We start from the raw sequence: 11,231 nt of genomic DNA, 5'->3' as shown, positions 1-11,231 counted from the left end.
TGCTTGGTCAATTGGGCTGTTGAAACTTGTGCATGCTTCACGAAGTTCTCGTGTTGTGTTTTTCAGCTCTATCAATTCATTTATATTCCTTTCTATTTTGTCCATTCTTGTTAGCATTTCGTCAAATCCTTTTTCAAGGTTCTTAGTTTCTTTGCATTGGGTTAGAACATGCTCTTTAAGTTCACAGAAGTTTCTTACTACCCACCTTCTGAAGTCTGATTCTGTCATTTCATCACACTCGTTCTCCATCCAACCTTGTTCCCTTGCTGGTGAGGCATTGTGATCCCTGGTAGGAGGAGAGGTGTTCTGGTTTCGGGTGTTTTCATCCTTTTTACGCTGGTTTCTTCCCATCTTTATGGATTTATCCACCTTTCGTCTTTGTAGTTGCTGGCTTTCAGATTGGGTCTCTGAGTGGACGTTCTGTTTGTTGATGATGAGGTTATTTCTGTTTCTTGGTTTTCCTTCTGACAGTCTGGCCCCTCTGCTGTAAGTCTGCTGAGGTCCACTCCAGGCCCTGCTTGCCTGGGGATCACCTGCAGCAGCTGCTGAACAGTAAGGGTTGTTACCAGTTTTCTTCTTCTGCTATCTTTGTCCCAGAAGGATACTCGCCTAGCGTCAATCTGATCTCTCCTTTATGAGGTGGCTCTTTTGATATACAGGGGTCAGGGAGCTGCTTGAGGAGACGGTCTCTTCTTTATAGGAGCTCAAATGCTGAGCTGTGAGCTCCGTTGTTCATTCAGAGCTGCGGGGCAGGTACGTTTAGGTCTGCTGCAGCAGAACTCATAAACTGCTTTTTGTTCCCAGGTGCTCTGTCCCAGGGATTTAGGGCTTTATGAGTTTCTGTTAGGCTGCTGCCTTTTTTTTCCCTGCAGAGCTGTGCTGCCCAGCAAGGAGGCAGCCTAGTGACTGCCTGTAGAGGCCTTGCTGAGCTGCTGTGGGCTCCGCCCAGCTGTGGAGTGAACTTCCCTGCAGTCCTGTTTATATGGGTGTAGTTAGAACTGCCTCAGTAATGGTGGCCCGCCTCTGTTAAGGCGGAGCCTCTCTGCAGTGGCATGTTGCTTTGGCAACGGTGGGCTGCCTCAGCATTGGCTGACTACCTCCGTAGTGGTGGGCTACCTCTGTAATGGCGGAAACCCCTCCCCCACAGAGATCGACGGTCTGAGTTCCGCTGTGCTTGCTGTGAAACTCTCAATCCAGAGGGTTTCTGATTGCTGTTCTTTTGTTGGGGTGGGACCAGCTGAGCCTGATCGCCTGGCTCCCTGCCTCAGAGCCTTTTTTTTTTTTTTTTTAAGTTGGTGTTCCAGTCACCTGTTGAAGAGTGCCGGGGTCTGTGTTTTTTTCCGGTGCGGTGACTCACTGCGCTGGCTTAAACAGAGGCACTGAGATTTGTGGCACTTTTTTTGCCCTGGAATCTACTGTCCTGGTTCCCTGCTCAGTCCCCTTTTTAAACAGACGAATGGGCAACTTCCCATGGCTCCAATGGCCAGCCAAAAGGGCACCCAGACCAGTGTATTTTGTACAGAGAACCGCTGCTCTTGGGCACCGACAAAGCAGCCGTGCAGGGCAAAGCAGCAGCGCCGGCCGGCAGAGCCGCACTGGCAGAAACAGCCACGCTGGTGACCCGTGGAGCTCCTCCGCCTGGGAATTTCCTAGTCTGTGGGCAATAAATATGCGGCATCCACTCACCCTCTGTGCTTTCACTGGGAGCTGCAATCCTGAGCTGCTCCTAAATGGCCATCTTGGATCGTCCTCCGCTGGTCTTGAACTCTTGACCTCAGGTGATCCCCCACCTCAGCCTCCCAAAGTGCCGGAATTACAGGTGTGAGCCACTGTGCCCTGCCTGATCTCATGTTCTGTTAGCTTTGGGTTTGGTTTGTTCTTGGTTCTCTAATTCTTTTAGTTGTAAAGTTAGGTTGTTAATCTGAGATCTTTCTAACTTTCTGATGTGGGTATTTAGTGCTATAAATTTCCCTTTTAACACTGCCTTAGCTGTGTCCTAGAGATTCTAGTATGTTGTAATTTCTTTTTGTCACAATTCATTTTTAGTAATAAAAAATAAACACTTATTCCAGTCTCAAAGTTGTTATGATTGAAGTTGCTAATTTAAAAAGTGAGTTTTAGATAATAACTCAATAATCCTGCTTTGACTAAGACAATGAAATGTGAGTTAAAAAAAAATGTATTCAGCACCATTTGCTCTTAGGTCTCTCAGAATTTGTTTTTAAAGTTTCCGGAAGTTTCTTGTCTGTAAAGCACAGGATTACTGAGCTACATGAAAAAGCTTCTCTGGGATAGGCAATGGAGAGTTAAGCAGTCATCATATAGAAATCAATGTACATTCCATACAGTGGTTTGGACTACAAAGCAATCCCTTCCCCTCTATGGTAACTCAAGAGAGACATGCTTCTAAGCACAAAGGTATGAGGAGTCTCAGACTGTTTTTTGCTGTTAGAGTTTGTCTTCCTGGCTAATGATAAATCCCCGGTACAGGCGCTATTGGTCCTTAATGTTCTGTGATTTTAGTAAATTCAGTAAATAGTTTGAATCTAGTTCAATGTATTCAGAAATGAAACGTTTAATTAGGTTCACTAGTCTGGCAGAGTAAGAGTATGCTGCTTTAGTATTCTTATAAAATATGTATAATATATAAGGCAAATCATCATTTTAAATCATACTTAGAATACTACATTATTTAAACCAGTATCTATTTTAATAAAATGTTTATAATTAAAAACAGCTGATAAGACTAAGTCCAAAGGAATGACAAAGAAGACTCAGCTTTGTGTTGCTTAAAGAACTTTTAAAAAGCATTTGCCCATAAAGCCATTCAAGGAGAGGGAAGGGCGCCCTTCTCCTCATTCTTACTGTAGAATTCCTTTTGGGGCTGGGCCAGAAATTAGCAGCTGTAAATACTTCAGAAAAGTTCAAAGTGTTAAAATGTCTTTTATGCAAAATAACGTCTTTCTGCATCAGTGAATAGTAGTGCTCATCAGAATTTCCTAATAACACAAAAACAAAGGCAAGTCTGTACATTTGATCAAATATCAAAGTAATGGGAGGTAGACTATTATGTCACCTTTAGCCAGAGCTCCTCCTGGCTTCTTCCTATATCCTGTTCACCAATTTGAGTAAAGTCGATTTTTGCGAGAGAATAGTGTTTGATGGCCAGGACCTCTTTTGATCATTTCTTCCTAAGTGGAATATACAACGGATAAGGGAGTAGGGGACGTAATACAGGGAAGCTACTCTTTCCAGCTAAAAAGGAGTTGATGGAGCCCATATATGCAATCAAGAAGCCCATGGGATTGTCCCACTGTGGATAATGGCTAATGTGGTCATCCAGAGTTAACATTGTGGACCATGGCAGCATTTTCCTGTATAGCTCCAACAACTCTGGATAGGGATTTACAGGATCCAATGGCTGACAGATAAAATTAATGGGGATAGTTTCAGAGGCAAGAGCTCCCACCCAGCACCTTCTAAACTTCTTTCTCTGATTGATGTGCTGTAAGAAACTGTCAATGACTAAGTTCCCGTTATTGTTGCAGATACCTGCCCACATGTCCCATCCCACAGCTCACTCTCAGAGGGCTGAGTACATTGCCCAAAGACTGGGGTGAGACCTTGAGAGAATACAAAGAAGTTCATCAGCCACATGAGGATGGGTGACAGCACACCTCCATCTTTGAGTAGCTTTTGGAGAAAGAGTGGATGATGAGACTCAGGAAAGATACCTCCATCTTTCAGACAGATACTCTTTATGGTAAGCCTACCAGATTGATTCTGCTTCTACTTGTAGAGCAGCTACTGAGCAACAATGTCTCCATAGTCATGAGACAAAAGGTTGGTCCTGTGGTTCTGGAGGCCCAGATGCCACAAAAGTGCTTCCACAATGCTGGTCTGCTCAAATATGGAACAGTGATGTGGTCACGGTTTGTCACTAAAGCCAAAGCCTAAAACATCAAGGACAAGTACTCCATAAAACCTCAAGGTCAGACCTTCCCAAATCTTGTACCAATCATAGCTGGATATTGGAAAGCTGTGCAAAAGTACAACTATCTCCAGAACCACACCGAGTCTTGGTAGATGATACACAATCCCTTGTAAGTGAAAAACTTGCCTGAAGACTTCCATGAGTGAAGGGCAGGGGGGAGTTGAGGGGGTGGGATATGCAGGTACAGCTAACAGCTCCACTTGGACCCACCACTCCCTCATCCTGATTCAGGTAAGGCCTGGGCTGCCTGACTCCATGTTTGAGGAAACCAGTTGTGCATGCCTGTAGGTTGTATTTTTGTTATTATTATTTTCAAAGAACTTTTTTATTTCTGCCTTAATTTCATTATTTACCCAAAAGTTACCCAGGAGCATATTGTTTAATCTCCATGTAATTACATGGTCTTGAACAATTTTCATGGTCTTGACTTCTATTTTTATAGAAGACTAGGACACTCTGTGGTCCTAGAGTGTGTTTGGTATGATTTTGGTTCTTTTACATTTGTTTAGGATTGTTTTATACCAATATATGTGGTTTATTTTAGAGTACATGCCATGTGGTGATGAGAACGTACAGTGTGTTGTTTCAGGGTGAAGAGTCCTGAAAAGCGCACTCAACAGTATACTGAATAGGCAAAACTAGCATCATTCTCCTTGAAAACCAGCACAAGACAAGGATTCCCTCTCTCACCACTTCTACTCGAAGTAGTATTAAAAGACCTAGCCAGAGCAATCAGGCAGGAGAAACAAATAAAGGGCATCCAAACAGGAAGAGAAGAAGTAAAACTATCTCTGTTGGCAAATGATGTGATTCTCTATCAAGAAAACCCTACAGTATCAGCCCAAAAGCTCCTCTATCTGAAAAACAACTTTAGCAAAGTTGCAGGATACAAAAATCAATGCACCAAAATCACTAGCATTCCTATACACCAACAATAGCCAAACTGAAAGTCAAATTAGAAAGGCAATCTCATTCACAACACACACACACACACACACACACACACACACACAGCCTAGAAATACAACTAAGCAGGGAGGTAAAAATCTCTACAATGAGAATTACAAAAGATTTCTTAAAGAAATCAGAGAAGTCACGATAAAATGAAAAATCATCCCATGCTCATGGATAGAAAGAATCAATATCATTAAAATGGCTATATTGTCCAAATCAATTTACAAATTTAATGTTATTCCTATCATTCTTCAGAGAACTATAAGAAATTATTTTAGAATTCAAATGGAACCAATAAAATCCTGAATAGCCAAGGCAATCCTAAGCAAAAGGAACAAAGCTGAAGGCATCAAGTTACCCAACTTCAAACTATACTACAAGCCTACAATAACCAAAAAAGCATGGAACTGGTACCAAAAAAGGCACATAAACCAATGGAACAGAATAAGAGAACACAGAAATAAGGCCACACATGTAGGATAATCCTGTCTTAACAAAGCTGTTAAAAACAAGCAATAGGAAAAAGACTCCCTATTCAATAAATGGTGCTGGGATAACTGGCTAGCCATATGCAGAAGATTGAAGCTGGACCCCTTCTTTAAACCATATACAAAAATCAACTCAAGACGGATTAAAGTCTGGGCCCAGTGGCTGTCGCCTGTGATCCTAGCATTCTGGGAGGCTGAGGAGGCAGATCACTTGTGGTCGTGAGTTCAAGACCAGTCTGCCCAACATGGTGAAACTCTGTCTCCACTAAAAATACAAAAATTAGGTGGGCATGGTGGCAGACACCTGTAATCCCAGCTACTCAGGAGGTTGAGGGATGAGAATTGTTTGAGCCTGGAAGGTGGAAGTTGCAGTGAGCTGAGATAGTGTCACTGCACTCCAGCCTATATGGCAGAGAGAGACTTTATCTCAAAATAAAAAACAAACAAACAAAACAGTAGATTAAAGATTTAAATGTAAAACCCCAAACTACAAAAACCCTGGAAGACAACATAAGCAGTATTATCCTCGACACAGGAACAAGCAAAGAATTCATTCCAAATACACCAAAAGCAATTGCAACAAAAGCAAAAACTGACAAGTAGGATCTGATTAAACTTGGCTTCTGTACTGCAAAAGGAACTATCAACAGATTAAAGAGACAACATGCAGAATGGGAGAAAATATTTCTAAACTATGTATCTGACAAAGGTCTAATACCCAGAATTTATTAAAAAAAAAACAAATTTACAAGAGAAAAGCAAACAACTCCATTAAAAAGTGGGCTAAGTACATGAACAGACACTTCTCAAAAGAAGACATATATGTAACCAACAAACATATGAAATAGAGCTCAATATTACTGATCATTAGAGAAATGCAAATCAAAACCATAATGAGATACCATCTTATCCCAGTTAGAATGGCTACTATTAAAAAGTCAGAAAATAACAGATGCTGGCGAGATTGTGGAGAAAAGGGAACACTTAAACACTATTGGTTGGAGTATAAATTAGTTCAGTCATTGTGGAAAGCAGTATATGATTCCTCAAAGAGCTAAAAGCAGAACTAGTATTCGACCAGCAATTCCATTATTTATTTATACTCCATAGGAGTATAAATCATTCTATTATAAAGACACATGCCTATGAATGTTCATTAGAGCACTATTCACAATAGCAAAGACAGGGAATCAGCCTAAATGCCCATCAACCACAGATTTGCTAAAGAAAACATGGTACAGTATACACCATGGAATACTATGCAGCCATAAATAAAAATGAGATGCCTTTTGCAGGAACATGGATAGAACTGGAGGCTGTTATCTTTAGCAAACTAAAACAGGAACGGAAAACCAAACACCACATGTTCTCGCTTGTAAGTGGGAGCTAAATGGTAAGAACTTATAAACACAAAGCAAAAAACAACAGATACTAGGGTCTACCTGAGGGAGGAGAGTGGAAATAGGGAGAAGAGTAGAAAAAGGTAACAATTGGGAACTAAGGTTAGTACCTGGATGATGAAATAATTATGTACAACAAACCTCTGTGATATGTATTTACCTACGTAACAAACCTTCACATATACTGCCAAACTTAAAAGTTAAATAATTAAAATAACATTTCTCTATACTGAATTATTTAAAAAACGTACTGAATACATAAATGAAGACACTTTTTGAAAATCAGCAAACAGGTCCCAAGTTTTGCAACACAAATTTGTTCCAAAATTGAGAGTTCCCTGTTTATACAACTCACATCATTTCTTCATTTGCCAGATGGAAAGCTAGCCTCTGCAGCATCAGTACCCTTTGTTTTTATCTTAATATATTTTCTAGTTCATGTTCTCAGTGTTTCAACTTTTTCTCCTTAAATCTAACAATACAGGTTTCCACATCCCCCTAGAGTTTTCATCAGGAAGGTACTTCTTGGGAATAAAAATGGAAAAACATCTTTTACATCTTCATGGACAACTTTAACAGTTCAACTTACTTATGTCTATTGTGATTGAGTGAAACAATAAACTGAAAAATACCAGTTGAGAGTGAACCACTGAGACCAAGTCTCTAACTTTTAGAAATTCTCAATACCATCCCCACTTAATATTTCTCAGGGAAAATAATTTACTGACATTGTCTAGTAATTTCATATGTTTCACTCCCAGGAATGCAAAGGAAAATAATTAATGTCTCTCGCTGGAAATTAGAAGGAATGGGATAGCTAATATGCGGGAGATTGCCAAGACCAAAAACATGCTCCACAAAACTTGGCAAAAGAATCAAAGTTGGCAAAGAAATCAAAACATTCTTACTATGCAGGTTGGGATCATGTTGAATTCATGTCAACAAATCATAGTTCTCTAAGGTCAGCAAATTTATGTTGTTTAAGAAAGAAAAGCAATGTGCTACAGAGGTCCAGTTATATTAAATGCCTTAAGCTTCGTGCAGCACATGGTGAGCATTTGTCCTGGTATTTCAAAGTTGAACAAGGTTTTTTCAAAGTTCTACTTCTAAAATATATATAAATCAAACAACCAGAGGAGGACACAATTCATTCCATTTAAAAATTTAACCATTTTTTTGGAAGAAAAATAAAATCATTCAGTATAACTATCATAAGCTGCTAGCCTTATTTATCATCAACATCATCATCAACTAATACTTGTTGACTATACATTATGTGCTGGGCATTTTGCTAACCTCTGAAGACTGAGAAATATAATTTTTATCTATACTGTGCCTGGCCTATACTTAAAAATGATAAAATATAGTTGAAAGAAAGGCAGCTAGAACTTGTCTGCTGCTTAAGTCAGTCAGATGGTCATGCAGTCATTCCGTCATCATTCATTAATTTTATAGTTCCTCTTATTTGCTAACCACTACACAGTTCTGGACATAAGGAAGTAAACAAACACATATAGTCTCAGCTTTCCTGGTGCTAGATATTCTACTATGTATTGTATAAATATTAACTCACTCACTTTATTTAAGCCTCAAGGTTATTTTATTTATTTATTTATTCATTTTTGAGACACAGTCTCACTCTGTCACCCAGCCTGGAGTGCAGTGGCACAATCTGGGCTCACTGCAACTTCTGCCTCCTGGGTTCAAGCGATTCTCCTGCCTCAGCCTCCTGAGTAGCTAGGATTACAGGCACGTGCCACCGCCCCTAGCTAAGTTTTTGCAATTTTAGTAGAGATGGGGTTTCACTATGTTAGCCAGAATAGTCTCATAACTATGAAGAAACCAGGAAACTGAGGTTCAAAAGAATGTTGCCTAAATAATGAATGGATATAAATTCAGACGTATCCCATTTCTTTTATTTTTTAGGTTTCAAGTAATAAATAGAAAATAAAAGAATGTGAGAGAAAGGAAATTTATCTGACATTGTTGACTGAATAACATAGCAGCCATTCTACAAACCATTTCCATGCATTTACTAAAGCAGCTGAAAAAGCTAAATATTCACTTCCACAACCAGCCACCCTATCAGCTAGAAGTGGCCAGATGACACACTCCTTTCCAGTAAAACACAAAAGTCTGCTAACGATGTCTGACAGTGTTCTGCATTCCCAATGAATAGAACAGGAGCAGTAGATAAAGTTGTTTTCCCTTCATCCTTCCCTGAGCATAGATGAAGGTAGAGCAGTCCCTATGTCATAAGCAGAAAACTAAGATATTAGAGATAGAAAGCCCCTTGATGACATCATCAATCCCCTGCATCAGGCTTGTCCTACCTACTCCTTTACTTTCGTTGCATGAAAATTTTAAAAAGAGGAAGAAAGAAAACTTATTTGAAATACACATTTACTTATCAGCAATCTATTGTTGTGTGACCAATAGTCCCAAAACATAATGACTTTAGTTGCCATTAATTAACATATGACCAGCAATTTGGTCTGGGTTCAGCTGGTGGTTCTTCTGTTAGTCTTGCCTTGGTTCATTCATATGGCTTTCCTCAACTGGCAGCTCAAATGGGGCGTGATGGTACAAAATGAACCTACCTTCTTGTCTGGAGGTTTGCGGTGGCTGTCAGTTGGGACATGTGTCTTCAGCATTTTAGCCTGGTCTTCTTCATGTGGTGCCAATGCTACAGGAGAGCTGGTCACAATACACCAGTCCTATTTGAGCCTTTGTTTGTGTCATATTTGTTAATTATTGATGAAAGCAAGTCATAAGGCCAAGTTTAGAGTCAATGCGGAAGTGAACTACGCAAGCATGAAAAGAAGGGGAGGTGTGAATCATTGGGAACCATTACTTTAATGATCTACCACTTATATTAATGCTATTTACCTCTTTCTCTTTAATCAATTAATATGTCCTATATGACAAATGAGAGCAACTTCTGAAAACACTCTATCTCAAATATGACCTACTTTCTTTAATCTGAATTATCTTGTAATATTTCAAATTTTATTTTCTTATATGTCTATGGACTAAACCACATATATCTATTTCACTATTGGATAAGGTGGCTAAGATATGTAAAAGGAAGAGCAAATCTTATTGTCTGCCAGAGTTACTGACCACTGAGGACCTCTTCATTCTGTAGTCAGTTTTAAGCTGTTTGCAGACAGCTAACATCTCATTACAGATAGCTGAGAGAGAATAACAATGCCTAACAGCAGGTAAAACTGCCCAAGGATTGGGAGGTCAGATACAAATTGTAGTAAGTGGGTCAAGATGTGTAAGCAATTGCTTAACAGCACTGTCTCTATTGCATTAATAATGGGTAAAAATTATTCCTGTTACATAAATATAAACATAATTTGTATTGTAGTGTCATTATTTAATTACATACGTTAAAAAGGATAAATATAACATTATATGTACGTTTAACTAATAGAAATTCTACATTCTAGAACACATTTAAAAAGATCTATCAGTGACTTGTTCTTGTCATCATTCACTCCTTGAGTGTGTGACTCAGAATCAGGTAAGTCAAAAGATACAAATATTCCACGGGTTAGCTCACACTGGGGTGAAAGTGACATTCAGAGCATGAAGGTCTTGAAATGAAAGGGGATTTTTTTTAAAAGAGGAAATTTGTTGGGGTAAGAGTTTTTTTTCTCTTATACCCTAACTTTAGGATGCCTGTGTAAAATGTAATTTCAATGTGAAAACATGCACAGAAATGTAGTTATCACCAAAGTGTTCTAAGATTTCACTGGATTTTACTTAGAGTAAAAGCCATTTTTTCCCTAAATATTTCATATGATTCTCTGTAAGCAGATATTTCAGCAGCCAGGGTATTGTTAGTGCCGCTACCACCATTAACTTTAATTTCAACACAAACAAATTTATTTTGTGAGGAGTAAAAAGGGACAATTAAAGATGAACAAGGAGGAAGCGTCTTAGTGCTAACCCTTTTCCTAGCATTGGATTAAAAACACTAGAAATGTAGGGGAAAATTCCCATACAGATTCTTAATAATATAAACAGAGACATAATACATTTGTCTCACACAAATGCTAATTTTTAGCCCCTGTGGCAAGGTCTGTGATTTGCTCCATATGTTTCTACAATCAAAGACATATTAATATTCTTTTTTAACTGTATTTATTTTAAAAAATAATTTCTTTTTCTCTTTTGTTTTCACCTTCAGTACTCAGTCTAAGTTTCTTTTTTTCTTTCCCATTTATTTATTTTATTGCATTTTAGGTTTTGGGGTACATGTGAAGAACATGCAAAATTGTTGCACAGGTACACACGTGGCAGTGTGATTTGCTGCCTTCCTCCCCATCACCTACATCTGACATTTCTCCCCTTGCTATCACTCCCCAGCTCCCCACCCCCCAC

The 11,231-nt window shown here is 39.2% G+C and overlaps 1 protein-coding gene and 1 pseudogene across 1 annotated transcript in view; both read right to left on the bottom strand.

Moving 5' to 3' along the window:
* Window positions 1–11,231, bottom strand: part of LOC108282351 — a 611,237-nt gene that overhangs the window by 97,280 nt on the left and 502,726 nt on the right. The window lies entirely within an intron of this gene.
* Window positions 3,182–4,215, bottom strand: LOC108282358 (annotated as a pseudogene).

This window comes from Cebus imitator, unplaced genomic scaffold (assembly GCF_001604975.1).
Source record: "Cebus imitator isolate Cc_AM_T3 unplaced genomic scaffold, Cebus_imitator-1.0 Scaffold239, whole genome shotgun sequence".
Classification (NCBI taxonomy): domain Eukaryota; kingdom Metazoa; phylum Chordata; class Mammalia; order Primates; family Cebidae; genus Cebus; species Cebus imitator.
Note: the sequence above shows the minus strand (reverse complement) of the source record. Positions and strands in the feature narration are given on the sequence as shown.